General features: G+C 40.8%; 1 non-coding gene across 1 annotated transcript; it reads left to right on the forward strand.

The window, feature by feature from the left end:
• The first annotated feature begins 1666 nt into the window (after nt 1–1666).
• ACRALDRAFT_t243 lies at nt 1667–1740 on the forward strand. The gene has a single exon. It is a non-coding gene; the product is annotated as a tRNA-OTHER (tRNA).
• Nucleotides 1741–9078: the final 7338 nt, after the last annotated feature.

Raw genomic sequence — 9078 nt, forward strand, 5'->3', positions numbered from 1 at the left:
AGGTTGAATATTAAGAGATAACGTGATAGTAGGTGGATAATAGAAAAGATATATAGTCGAGATAATAATAAAGGAGCCTCTTTTTATAACTACCTATAGGTTAAAGCTACTGCCTTCCTAGCCTTTTATGCCTAGGGCCTCTCGTTATATAAGGGTAAGGTTATTAACCTATAAAATACTGGTATTCGGCCTTAGCAGATTATAACTAGGCTTAGGAACCCGGAAGGCGAAGGAAAGCAGCCTTTTTAAGTAACCTATATAGGTATCGTTAACCTGCTTATAAGGCATTATTAAGATAAGCTTACTAGACGCAGCACTCTCTAGTAGCTTTAGAAAGTATCACGTATATCGATCGTTTTTTTTTCCCCCCTTTTATATTAGAAACCCTACTAACTACTGCTATCTTTATAATAACTTAATAACGACTCGAGCTTGTTTTACCGCGATCTCTAAGACGATATAGGCCGCGTACAGTGCCTCTTTATTACTCCACGAACAGCCTTTCTATTTCTTCAGCAGTCACCTTATATCCTATTAATGGATTACACCTATAAGACTAATAGGTTTAATATACCTTTTTTAGTATCTATAGCATCACGCCTTTTCAAAAGGCGTTCCAAATTACCTGTGTTTTCCTGCCTATAAAGACTAAGGCTTAATAAAGGTAGGCTGTAGACTGCCTCTCTTAGTTCTTAGGTAATAATTTTCCTCGCCCACGTTATATTATTATAGATTATAAGCTTACCCTAATAAACGCTTTACGAAAAGACCCAATCGTAGGCTTAGCCTATTTAACCTTATATAAATAGCATATTAACACGCATATAATCACTAAGACTAAAAGGTTCTTCCTAAAAGCTATATAAATAAGTAGTGGTTAAGTTAAATGCCACCTATAGTTTACTGCTTTCCTTTAGGCCTAGAATATCTTAATTAGTTATAGTATAGAAGAAGAGTTTAACGAATAGCTAGTCGACTTCTAAAATAGTGGCGTATACCTAGCTAGTATAGTTAGTTACGCTATAAATACCTAGATCACGCTATAGAAAGAGAAGATTATCCTATATTAGCTAAACCGAATTCCTTATTTCGGAATTCTTACGATATCGGTTATAGAGTCTTCCTACGCGAGCGTTAAGTCCTTCCTTGACTCTTCTATAAGCAACCTTATAATAGTTTTTCGGAAGATACGATTATACTAACGGAATCAGGAATAAGAGATAATGATTAAGTAGAGTAGGCGTTAAAATAGCGTTCTATTTTTAATATACTCATCTCTAGTTAGCCTTATTCGGTACTAGCTTATACCTTAAGCCCTTCGTATTCCATAGCGTAAAAAGCTACCGAGCGTATAATAAACAGGTAATTACCTGCCTTACGTAATCCTTTTAACCCATGGCTTACCCTACCGTTATATACTTACTTATTACTTACACGATAATAAGCTACTCGAGCTTCGATTCTTTAATCGCTACTAGTATTAGGAAAGGGGTACTAAAGCTTTAGCTGCTAATACAGGTACCCGTCCCCAGGGAGCCTTAGATCCGATACTAGTTCGTAGTAAACGACGCCTAAGGGGCGCCCTAGAGATATCCAGTTTAAGTCGCGTAAGGGGCTATGGTCAGAATAATATAAGGAGGCTTTTATTAGGGTTTAAGATTACCTGGCCTCTATAGTATAGTGGTGGTATACCTGGCACACGGTTAGAGGACCGGGTCGGTTCGAATCCGGCTAGAGGCGCACGCAAAAGAGGAACCCCTTTTCCTTTTTTACGCTACTCGGATCCTGTTCTAGGGGGCCCTTATCTGCCTTAGCACGTACGATAAGGGTTGAATAGGGGGCCCGTTAGACCCACCTTCCGCCCGGCTTCGCTAGTTATTAACAGGTGCTATGGGGGAGTTGGTCGCCCTACCGTGGAAATAAGAAGACGGTATCGCGCTATCCCTGAGCGCGTGAGTAAAATACGCGGCGTCCCTTCCACGATACGGAAGCAGCCTCTTACGCTATTACGTAAGCGTTCTGCGTAGGCATATAGCCTATATTAGCTCCACCTATAGCTATCTAAAGAGTAAGGGAAGCTTAGGAGCTTTAAACCCTAGGAAGCGCATATATAAGTCGCCTATAGTGGGCCCGCGGGGTTAGCCCTAGGGTATATAGTAGTGGGCCCGCAGGGTTAGCCCTAGGGCACACAGGAAGCGTATAAAACCAAACCGAGATAATCACGCGCGTGCCGTTAATCGAGCACGTAGTTGGCTTTAAAGCCGCTACGCGCAAAAACGCTATCGGCTTCCTAGTATAGAAGCCTATGAGTTTCGTACTAGTAGCGAGTTAGTAACGGGGCCCCCGCGGTACCCGTATGAGGCAGTAATCCTAGAGGAGGAGAGTATAGAGGTTTTTATCCAAGTTATATACTAGTTCCCTAAGTCTTATACTACGGTTTTCCCCCCTATGGGCATCTAAGAAGGACCGTATAGTCAGAATTCTGACTCCTAGCTACTTAAGGTAGGACAAGGATAGCGGAGTAAGAGATAATAAAATAAATAAATAAAGATTACCTAGAATAAGAAACGGAACGAAGCATTTACGCCTTTATTAATAGCACCGGCTGCCCTGCCTAGTATTAATACGTATAAGCCTAGGACTATAACACTGCGTTAAAGCCATAGGATCTATAAAGATAATAAAAAGGAGGAAAAAGAGGTCATGATTCCTGCCTATTTTAAGGGCATAATTAATACGCGAATAGAGGAATTAGTGTAGAGCAACGAGGCGTTAGAGGAGTTATTCTAATAAGATAGATAGAGTGTATTCACGTATTTAGGTAGTTAATCATAACTTTAATTGAGCAGTTTAGTTTAATTAATATAATATAACTGCTTATACCTATATAGCGGGACACCTTATTTTAGTATAGAAAAATAAGTTATTTGTATATAAGAGAACTTATAGAGTTATGACTCACTTAGTAGGGGCCTGCTATTAGAAATTAGGGGCCTATTAAATTTTCCCTAAATATATAAGGCTTAGTCCTTAACGAGTAGCCTTTAATTCGTACCCTTAAATCACCTGTTTATCCTTTTCACGAAATCTTATTCCCTCTCCCCGATACCTATTTACCTTAGTATTTGTTAGGGATATTCCATTTAAGGGAATCGGATAGGACTTGGAGGCGGTGAGGAATGCGTTAGGGACCCGGAACCGGCCCTAGGGTTAACCCTAGGGGATATTTAGGACCGAGTTATGTTTTAGGACTATTAAGCTGGCCTAAGACCTGTTATCTTAGAGCCTTAGGTTATTATATACTAGTCCTAGGGAGGATAGTTACTGGCCCTTAAGTAGGGTGTTTCCCGTTAAGTCCTGAGTTAAAAGGGCTTAACGAATAATCTTATAATTATTCCCCCCCTAAGGTTAGCTTCGTAACCTATTCTTATTATAGTCTTAACGACTCTCTTTACTCCTTATATAAACCTATAATATTTTATTCGTTCTAACCGTTTACGGGTATAACGACTATTAAGAGTCCGAAAGACTAGTTATTTTTTAAATCCTATTATTACCCCTAACTAGTATCTAAGATACCCCCTAAGCGCACCGCCCCTATTCGTACCCGGGATACTTCCCCCGCTACTAAAGGAGCCGAAGCCGGGCTATTAGGCGCTGATCGCGAGTAATCCCTTACGCCTAAGTTAGAGGATAAAGATAATAACCCCGAATTCGAGATTCGCGGATAAGCTAACCCGGACGCTTATAATCTTATAGTAGGACTATTACTCGACTAAGGGACCCCCTAAGTTATCCGAACAGGACCCTAATTCGATATTAAAGACCTTAAGAGCCGCCCCCCCGGCACTCTATTATCGGCGGAACTCGATTTCCTGATTAAGCACTATAAGGACCGTTAAGCCCGTAAAAAGAAGGAGAAGCGCCTCCTTACCCTTTAATAAGGGAAGGACCCCGATACCTCTAAGCGTGTCCCCCGAGGGGATTCCCGTAAGAGCTAGTATAAGGTCCTATAGAAGCTCCCCGAATAGGATAGGTAGTCCTATAACTAGTTCTAGACGTTTATCGAAGAAATTAAGGAGCGCTTTATACTTAATAAGGTCGAGCCGTCTAAGGCAGAGAAGATCTATATTACCTCTACCCTATTACCGAAGATTATAAAATCCTAATAGCGTGCTTATTATAGGCGCGTTTATAAGAAGACTAAAGGTGCTACCTAGGAGGACCTTAAGACCTTCCTAACCGAGTAGTTAGTTGATAATAAAACCCATAAAATATTTATAACTAAGAAGCTATTCTTAGACTAGACTATATAAAAACCTAATTAGACTTACGCTAAGTTTATTAATAGGCTAGACTCGTTATTTAATAAGGTGTCCCTACCCTTCCCCGATAAGTGGCGTATATAGTTAATCTTAATAAAGCTTAATAAGCCGCTATATAACTAAATTATAGCCGCCGGTATCCTTATTAATAGTAAGGTGTTAGGTGTTATAGCCTAATAGGCAGAGATTACTCTTTTATATAAGAATAAAGAAAAGACGCCCCGGAATAATCGCCTAAGGTAGCCCCGTGGCGAGAAGCGTGGGCGAAATAGGGCCCCTAATAGGGCCTATACTATAACTATTCGACCCTCTATACCTCCCTAAGGTTTTGTGAAATTAATTAAAGTAGACGATATAAAAGCCCCCGGGCCTCCTAAGAGGCGCTACTACCCCGGCGTTATGTGTTTTAGCTATAATAAAAAGGGGTATTACCGGAATAAATACCCGAAGGAACCCTCTAAGTTAGGTTAGTTATTAGGATACTCCGCTAGTTAGAACCCGAATAACCTGCTAGTTAACACGAGGCACCCCGTTATTAAACAGGCTTAGGCCTAGGAAAGGCCGCTATCTTAGCCGTTCTTTACTAGTAAGGGCGCGATTAAGGCGAAGTTAGAGATACGGCTAAGCGGCGGATAGGGCCGCTAAAGCGCTAAGCTTAATAGAGGCGCTAAGGTTAACCTAATCGACTAAAAAGCCCTGCCTCCCGATTATAGTCCCCTAGGACCACCGAAGCGACTTAGATAGGTTATTCCTAGGGTCGACGTATAGTTTATCGGGTCCTTTAAGACGTATATTAAGGTTATAGATAGTTAGGACCGGACCCGGATATATCTAATCGAGTTCGAGGTGTTAGATATAGACCCCGATAGGTCCTAAATTATCCTTAGTATACCGTGGTTAGTGGAATATAACCCCGTTACCTCTTTCCGGTCTAGCGAATAGATATATCGACTCTAGTAAGAGGACCTTTAAGGCGTCCCGGGTCGAAGAGAGTTAAAGAAGGCGAAGGAGTATATATAGCTTATTATCCGCCTTATAAAGTCCGGTGCCCCCCGTATCGGCTAAGTTATCGGTACGAAGTGGAACGCCACCGAGGAAAAAGAGGATATATTACCTAATAGTCCTTTAATCCCTATTATCTAATCGGACCCGTTATAACTTATACCCCCCGTGCCCCCTAACCTAACCTAACTAAATAAAGGGATCCTAGAATATCTTAATCCCGGGCCGTACTAAGAGTCGTTAGATAAGGACGAGTTAGGGAACGTTATCCCCGAGTATTATTAAGAGTTTTCGGATATTTTTAATATCGTAAAGGCCGGCCGTCTACCCGCCTACTAGTATTAGGATTATATAATCGAGATAAAGGAAGGTAAGCTACCCCTATTCGGCCCTATCTACCCCCTAGCCGAGTAAGAACTAGCCGTCCTATAAGAATATATTAAGGAGGCTATAGCTAAAGGGTGGATTCGATTATCGATAAGCTTTATAGGCGCCCTGATCCTATTTATACTAAAGAAGGGTGGATAGCTACGTTTATATATAGATTATTAAGGTCTTAATAAGGTTACCCGTAAAGACTATACCCCGCTCCCCCTAATATATAAGATCCTTAACCGCCTTATATCCTCCACGGTTTATACTAAGTTAGATCTTAAGGACGCCTACTATCGCTTAAGAATTTAAGAAGGGGATAAGTAGAAAACGGCTTTTAAAACTAAGTATAGACACTTTAAGTACTTAGTAATACCCTTTAGTTTATATAATACCCCCGCTAGTTTCTAGCGTTATATTAACAAAGCCTTAAAGGGTCTTATCGATACTATCTATATTATATACCTAGACGATATCCTAATTTATAGTAAGGACCTTAGTACCTATCGTATACACGTTAAGGAGATCCTTACGCGCCTAAGGGAATAGTCCCTATTCGTAAACCCTTAGAAGTGCGTGTTCGAGACGTAGGAGGTCGAGTTCTTAGGCTTTATATATAGCCCTAATAGTGTCTTTATAGACCCTAAGAGGGTTAAGGCTATTAAGGATTAGGAGGAACCCACTTCCGTTAAGAAGATTTAGGTCTTCCTGGGTTTTACCGGTTTCTATTAACGTTTTATTAAAGGCTACTCTAAGGTCGCTACCCCTTTTACGGACCTATTAAGGTTAGGGGGTAGACTAGGTATATTCTAGTTAGGGGATATAAAGAGGGCCGTATTTAAGAAGTTATAATCGTTATTTTAGTTAGTACCCGTGCTATAGTATTTTAACCTAGCCCTGCCTATTCGTGTAGAACCCGACGCGTCTAACTTCGTACTAGGCGCTATAATTAGCTAGTATAAGGACCGAACCTAGCGACCCGTGGCGTTCCTATCTAGGAAGCTAAGGGGACCCGAACTAAACTATCCGACGCTAGATACTAAGTTAATAGCGATCATCGAAGCGTTCTAGTAATAGCGCTATTATTTAGCGTATAGTTAGACCTTAGTAAAGGTGCTAACTAACCACTTAAACCACCGGTATCTATTAAATAAGCCTCGAATTAAACCTTAATACGCCTATTAGCTAGAGGAGCTATTAAGCTTTGATTTTAAGATCCGTTACCGCCTAGGCGTTTAGAACCCCGTAGATAGACTCTTATAGAAGCCGTAGCTTATTATAGATTAGGTAGATCTCGAAGCGGAGCGGTAGAAACCCGTTAAGGGATTTACTAAGAAGTTCGTTATTAGCCTTATAAGGGCCCGAGGTATACCTAAGCCCTCGGGTCTATTTAGCCTAAAGGACGAGATTATCTTTACCTAGAAGGACGATCCCTTTTATATCTCCTTAGTATTAAAGGATAACTTAACGGACCTATAGTCCTATAATAGTTAAGGTACGGTCTACTTTAGGGACCGTCTCTTTATACCGAACCAGTTAAGTTTACGTGATAAGGTCCTCTAGGCATTTTATAACGCGCCTACTACGGGCTACTATAGGTTAGGTTAGACTATTAAGAGGATTTCCGAGTCCTATTACTAGGAATACCTCTTATAAGACGTTAAGAAGTTCGTGCCTATATATAGTATCTATTAAAGGACTAAGCCGTGTTAGTATAAGCCCTTTAGGTACCTAGCACCTCTGCCCGTACCCGAACGGCTATTCTAAGAGATCTTAATAGACTTCGTGATAGGCCTCCCCCCTATAACCTTATAGGGAAAGAAAAGGGATTCTATCCTGGTCGTAGTGTATTAATTCACTAAGTACGCGATCTATATCCCTTATAGCAGCTCTTTAATAGCTAAGGGTCTTGCTAGTATCCTATAGGCGTATATTTTTAGTATCTACGGCCTACCTAATAGTATCGTTTCGGACTAAGGGTCCCTATTTAGTAGTAAGTTCTAGACCACCCTGTATAGCCTCTTAAGCGTTAAGCGGCGGTTATTAACCGCGTTCCACCCCTAAATAGATAGCTAGACGGAATAATAGAACCAGAACTTAGAGTATTTCCTACGGGTATTCGGTGCCTTATAATAGGATAACTAGGTTAACTAGCTACCCCTGGCCTAGTTTACCTATAACACCGTATAGTATTTAGCTATCTAGTAAACACCTTCTATTACGCTAATAGGTTTTAACCCACACGGACTATATAATATATAGATACGTAAGTCGGGTAAGGTTCGTGCCGTTATAGCCGAGTAAAGGGTAAAGCACCTTATATCGAATCGCAGGGCTATAAAGGTCCTTATTAGGAAAGCCTAAACCACCTATAAACGGTACTATAACGCCGGCCGGGCGGCCTAGCGCTTTAAGATTAGCGACTATATACTACTATCCTCGAAGAATATTAAGTAATATCGCCCTAATAAGAAACTATTAAATAAGTTCCTCGGCCCCTATAAGATTACCTCCGTAATAGGCTAGTATAGGCTCGCCTATAAGCTATAGCTTCCGGAGTCGATAAAGATTTATAACGTTTTCCTAATCTCGCTCCTTGAACTATAAAAGTCTCGGGACGGTAGGTCGCCTATACCCGCGGACGTTAAGGTCGAACTATAAGAGTCGGATAAATACGAGGTAGAAGAAGTCCTGGCTTATCGCTATAACGGAAATAGGCGCGAGTACCTTATTAAGTGGGCCGGGTATAAATATAAATATAATATATAGAAACTATAAAGATACCTCCCCGACACGCTTATTAAGGAGTATTATAATCGAAAGAATAGGACTAGTTAATAGTATCGTCGGCGCCCCGTAGGGACTTTTCTTATTTAGGTCTAAGGAAGAAAAATAAAAAAAAATAAAAAAAATAAAAATTAAAAAAAAAAAACGCTAACGCCCCCTTAACTCCTCCTAGCCCGATCCTAACGACTACTATAAGATATCCTTAGTTATTTTTTAGGCCGGTTTTTTTACAAAGACCGGCTAACTTCGAATTTTATTTAACTAACTAGCCTAGGCGGCGGGCGATAGTAGCTATATAGCGCTCTATGCGAATAACGGTATTACGCCTCTTACGCTTAGCCTCCTCCTCCTCTTCCTAGTAATAACGCGCTACGGGGTCGAACCCCTTATTATCCCGGGTATATTTTTTTATAGCCTTAAGGGCCCGACGTAACTTAGTTTAGACCCGGTAGGCCTGGCGCTAGTATATATTAGTAGTGCTTATTATAAAGATATTAGGCCGATTTATAGACGTTTAGTTATCTAGACTATTACCGCCCTATACGGCCGCTACTAATATCTTTTATAGGTCCTTAGCTACCCGCTCCGCCCG

The sequence above is a fragment of the Sodiomyces alcalophilus genome, assembly GCF_042370955.1.
Source record: "Sodiomyces alcalophilus JCM 7366 unplaced genomic scaffold ACRALscaffold_7, whole genome shotgun sequence".
Classification (NCBI taxonomy): Eukaryota; Fungi; Ascomycota; class Sordariomycetes; order Glomerellales; family Plectosphaerellaceae; genus Sodiomyces; species Sodiomyces alcalophilus.